Source organism: Acomys russatus, unplaced genomic scaffold, assembly GCF_903995435.1.
Source record: "Acomys russatus unplaced genomic scaffold, mAcoRus1.1, whole genome shotgun sequence".
NCBI classification, from domain to species: domain Eukaryota; kingdom Metazoa; phylum Chordata; class Mammalia; order Rodentia; family Muridae; genus Acomys; species Acomys russatus.
Genome location: NW_026131556.1, coordinates 28,893 through 35,006, shown reverse-complemented (window position 1 = coordinate 35,006; position 6,114 = coordinate 28,893). Strand labels below are relative to the sequence as shown.

Below are 6,114 nucleotides of genomic sequence, written 5' to 3'. Positions count from 1 at the left end.
ACAAGTACATGAATTGCATATAGCCATTGTATTGACTGAAAATGAACATGTGTAGAACTTCATCTACAATAGATATTGTACTATTTTACAGAACAAGAACTGAAAACAAAATGTTTGCTCCGGCCTTGGCTCTTTCAATGGATGAAATCAACAGAAATCCTGATCTTCTACCAAATACATCTTTAATATTAAAATATCCACTTTGTGTAAGTATGCCAGAATTATATGAAGTCATTCATTTTTCTGAACAAACTCATTTTATTTTTCCTAATTATTTCTGTGGCCAAGAGGACTCATGTAATGTAGTGCTTACAGGACCAAACTGGGAAACATCTGTTATATTTCACACATTCTTTTATGTCTTCAAATATCATCAGGTGAGGTTTTGTGCAAAGAAAATTAATGAAATTGTGTATCTATTGGTGGAATTAACAAGGTGTTAAGAAGGGTGCAAAGAAGAGACTGGTCCTTCTGGCCTTATGTCAATCTATGTAGCTCAAAGGCCTAATAAAAAACCTGATGGGGATTCTACATTTATTTGTATGAAATAAAGATAAGGGGAAAAGTAACAGAAAGGGGGATTTATATAACTTTTACAGATAAGAATATGTTTAATAGATCAGAACAGTGCATTCTACCTCATGCTGATCCCTGTGTCCTAGATGCTTCAGCTTACTATGGCACTTTTAATCCTCTCCTGAGTGACCATGTAAAATTTCCCAGTCTGCATCAGATGGCCCATGAAGATACATCTCTTGCCTTGGCTATGGTCTCCTTCTTACTTTACTACAGCTGGAACTGTGTCGGTCTAGCCATCTCAGACAATGATCAGGCCAACCAATTTCTCTCATATTTGAGAAGAGAGATTGAAAAAATAAAATGTGTTTTGCCTTCGTGAATATAATCCCTGCCAATATGCAGTTATACATGTCAAGAACTGAAGTATATTACAACCAAATCATTACATCGTCCAAAAATGTTGTTATCATTTATGGCAACTCAGACAGTACTCTAGCTTTGAGTTTTAGAAGTTGGGAATCTGAAGGGATACAGAGAATATGGATCACCAACTCACAGTGGGATGTTACTACAGGAAAAGGAGACTCCACACTTGACTCATTCCATGGAATCCTCGCTTTTGCACATGACCGTGGTAAGATTTCTGGTTTTAAAGATTTTGTGCAGACATTGAACCCTCTCAAATACTCAGATAAATATCTGGCAAGCCAGGAGTGGATGTACTTTAACTGTGAAGCCTCAGCATCTAGCTGTAAGACAATGAAGAACTGCTTATCTAATGCCTCATCAGACTGGCTAATGACACAGACTTTTGACATGGCATTTAATGATAACAATTATGATATATACAATGCTATTTATGCTATGGCCCATTCCATTCATGAGATGCTTCTTCAAAAGGTAAAAAACCAGCCAATTGACAATGGGAAAGAAGATGGTAATAGCTGCTTGAAGGTAGTGTTTCTTCTTGGATGATAATTGTGTCATTAATATCATAGTTTTTAGGAATCTCTCAGATTCCCAAAGAGAGTGGAAGTGGACTAGGAAACGTTTCAATGAAAATTTTGATTTCTAAACATGTATAAAGGCACTAAAGTGGGGGAAATGTATTATTAGAGAATATCAGTGATTTTGTCACAGAACACCTTAATATAGTCATACCTGTTCGAATATTGGTGACACAATTGGACCTTCCTCATTAATCTTATACATGAGAAGATGAGTGTTTGTGCATTAACTGTAAAATTTGTGGTAATAAGTGCTAGGATGCGTTTCTCAAGTTTTATCAACTTATTGTCTCCCAACTTTTGTCTCTCAGGACCTTCCTCACAGGCTGAGAGTAATAACACAAGAAATAATGCTGTGACTCTGTTTACTACATACATATCTGTTCATATATTTGAATTTATGTTTCTCACTTTACGTGTGTGTGTGTGTTTCTGTCCAACTGACACTGTCTGTCTGTCTGTAGGAATTAGCATGAATTTGTCTGAATGTCAGTGTCTGTTTGTTTTTGTCTTTGTGGATTTTCTGGGGGAATATGACAGTGAAAGTTTCTATGTGTTCCTGACTGTATGTTTTGTGTGTTTCTGTATATGAGACTGCATATCTCTATGTCTAGGTTGTTGTGTGTATGTCTGTGTGTGTGTGTGTGTGTGTGTGTGTGTGTGTGTGAATGTGTGTATGGTTCTGTCTGTCTGACTTTCTTTAGATGCTGTGTTCATGAATCTGTCTTTGTGTCAATATGTCTCTGTGTGTATGTTTGTATTTCATTGTGTCTTTTTGTGTTTATATATCTGTGCATGCATGTGTAAGCCTATGTATGTGTTTTCTGCATTTCTTCACTTGTGTGTCTGACTGTGTCTGTGTGTTCATATTGCTTTCTGGTCATGTATGTTGATGTGTGGGTAAGTAAATGTGTTGATATATTATGTGTGTATCTCTGTATGGATGTGGCTCTCTCTGTATGCACATGTTTGTGCATTGTACATCTATGTTTGATGTCTACATGTATGTCTATGCTTTTCTTTGTTAGGTTCCATCCAGATAACTATAATTCAGCAAACATTATGATAAGTCAAATATATTTTGCTTTCATTGAGATTTCCCTCCAGACACCTTTGAAAAAATTGCCTTTCAGATGAAATCAATATAGGTTTTCTTACATCGAGGAAGGGCATATTGACTGTAGAATTTTTTTCTTCTCTAAGGCCTCTCAATCACGTTTTCCTTCAGTGTGTTCCGTTATCACAGATTCCATTTTCATCTTCAGATTTTGAGCTGTTTTATTGATTTCCTTCATCTGTTTGTTTGTATTTTCCTGAAATTCTTCCAGTGCCTCTCTATATGTCTCTTTCATGTCTTTAACCTGTTTGGTTGCATCCTCTGCAGTTGTTTACAGATTTTATTTGTTTCTTCCATTATCATCTTCCTGTCTAAGGACTTGAGGCCATTTTCTTGTATTTCAATTGTGTTTAGGTTCTCAGGGTTGCTTTCATTGGGATAGCTGGGATTTGGAGTTGCTGAACTGTTTTGGGTTTTGTTTGCATTTTTATACTGTTCTTTTGTCATTTTGGTGTCTCTGATGTTGTGAGGTAACTCCTTCACAATTGAATACAAGATGTCAAAGCAACTCATAGACAGTATTAAATTACAGAGAAGCACAACTATTAAAAAAGTATCAATTACTGTATTAACAACACATAGACGATATTTACCAAATAATTTCCAAAAATAATTTAATCTTCCTGATAACATTACATAATAAAAATCAACAGACAACAAGATGGTTTAATTAAACAAGAACAATAAGAAAAAACAAAAATTCTTGTGTTACCTCCATGGAGGAAGTGTTATTTATAAACCTGCGCAGATTTTTTCTATAAAAATTTGGGGAAATATTGTAATGAAGTCTGATTTTCAAAATGTGAGAACAATCCCTTTTATGGACATGGATTGGAATAATTCTTAACTAAAACCTACCAAGTGTACTGAACAACACAACAGAATGATCAGTCTCTGCCCCTACGTCTACTTACACCAGGAATGTAAGTGTGATTCCAAGCATACAGGTTAGCTAAATAAGATACATCACATAAATACAATCTAGCGGTCAATAACATGATTATAAAAAAATATCATAAAAAGCTATTAAAAAAGTATATTGTCCATTCAATGTTTTAAAACAAAGACTGATGGCATAGAAAGAATATATCTTGGCAGAATAGGATTTTCTATGGCAAACAGATTGACAGCACTGTACTAGTTGGAAAGAAAAATTTAAAACATCAATTAAAATCAGAAAGAAGCCAGGTGTGTGTACTGCATGTCTTTAATCCAAACCCTTTGTAGACAGAGGCAGGAAATTCTCTGTCCTCGCATGGCCAGTCAGGCCTATATAGTTAATCCTAGGCAGGCAGCATAACATAGAGACCATGCCTTAAAATACTCAACAGAAATTTGACATTAATATGTACTGTCTCCACTCTTCTTCGATATAGTCATTAAAATATTACCAATAGTGCCAAAATAAAATTGAAAATACACAGAGAGAGAGAGAGAAAGAAATGTTTCCTATTCTACATAGGGACTTGAGGTCCCAAATTCTACACAGTGAGACCATTTTTTCTCAACCACAAGAAGAGTTCTAGTTAACTATATATGGGAAGAATATGAGATTAGACTTTGTATGAAAATGACAGTGTGTGGTTTTTGTCTGTTTGCTTCTTTTTGTTTTTGTTTTTATTTGGTTTTTGGAGACAGGGTCTCTCTCTGTGTGTTAGTTGTGGCTGTCTTGGACTTGCCTTGTAAAACAGGTTGGCCTGAAACTCATAGTAATACCTCTGCCTCTGCCTCCCTAGTGTTGGAAATAAAGGCATGCACCACCATACCCAGCAATGGTGTTGTTTTTCATAGACTTTAATATTGAATTAAGGATTTGAAGTGAGCATGCAAGAAACACCAGATTTCTGATGAAGCATATACAAACCTATCATCATGTTCAGTGTAATACAAAAAAGTCTTTTAACTTAAGAAATCATTCAGTAAACTTTATACACAAACTAAGTTTTACTCAGGCCCTCCCAGTATTCACAGGCTTTGTAAAGTCTTCTTATTTCAGGAAACAATTCAAATTCTAGCTTTGTACACATTAGCTCAGGACTTTGTCACCACCAATACACCAGGATCTATCTTTTCAACTATTTTTTTCTTTAAACTGCATTTCTCAAGATTTATTGGAGATGTTTGTTATCTGAGGTTTGAGAAGATAGCTCACCTGTTTCAGATATTTTTTACTCATAATACTAAAAGCCATTGCAGTGATTAAACATTGACCATAAACAAACTGAGGAAAAATGATTGATTTGGCTCATTAATTACAGCCAAGGGCAGAAAAAGAAAGCATTTGGAAACAAAAGCATAGACACTTGAAGGAATATTGCTTGCTGTCTTGCTCTGTTTGATTTCTCATGTATACATTCCTAGGAATAGTACTTTCTGGAGTAAACAAGTATGCCTACAATACATACCAATTGGTAAACTATCTCAGAGATATAAAGACAGGCTAGTCTTTTTGAGAAAATTCTTTGTTTAAAGTTCCCCTAACCAGTTCTGTCCTTTACTGTACTTTGTATGAGCTCAATGAAAATTAATTAGCAAACCAGGTTGCAATTTATATACTGTTTGCACAAAGAAAGATAAAAGTTCCTTTTCTTGAATTTCCAAGATTGGGTAATAGTCTCAACTTTTCATTCATTTGCATTTATATGATATAGTTATGACAGAAGTAGCTAAAACCCCTGGTATTAGCATGTATATTATTTTCTCAGATGCTGCCCTCTGTATGCAGTGCTGATTGTGGTCCTGGATTCAGAAAATTCAGGCAGGAGGGAATGTCAGCCTGCTATTTTATTTGTGTGCACTGCCAAGAAAATGAATTTTCTAATGTAACAAGTGAGTGTTTGCTGCTATCATAAAGCCTTCACATTGGTAGTCCTATCCATCAACAAAGGGATACTGAAGAAGTATAAAATGCAACTGCAAAAATAAAATATACAATTTTCCCCATTAGTCTATATATGGATACTTACATTAACAACATAATAACAAAAAACTCTTAGGCCTAAACCTACATTTTGATTCATTGAAAATTTAAGTCATATCACAATTTCTCAAATAAACAATTTTTGTAATCAAGCTGCAGTGAGAAATTCTTCACAAGATTTTTCCTACTCATTCATCTCTAAAACTACATGTAGAGAAGATTGCAGTAACTAATATTTCAAATATACACTTACTCTTTTTGAACATATTAATGTGTCAATACATATGTCTATGTGCACCATGTATATACAGAGCCCCAGGTAGAAGAGATAAGGCAAATGACCAATGCACAGGGTAATGATGGTGTGGAAAACAAATCTGTTATCTTTAGGGAAATTAGTGTAGCGGTAAAAAAAATTACTTGTAATATTATGAGAAACTGATAAATATGAAACAGAATTCATTGAATATCTAGAAGCCCATTTTCAAGTGTCTGATGCCATTTGTTTCCAGTAAAGTAGGGGTAAGTGTTGATACATGATCTACAAAATC

General features: G+C 34.7%; 1 pseudogene; it reads left to right on the top strand.

The window, feature by feature from the left end:
* The first annotated feature begins 607 nt into the window (after window positions 1-607).
* LOC127186292 (vomeronasal type-2 receptor 116-like) overlaps window positions 608-6,114 on the top strand; it is a 29,330-nt pseudogene continuing 23,823 nt past the window's right edge.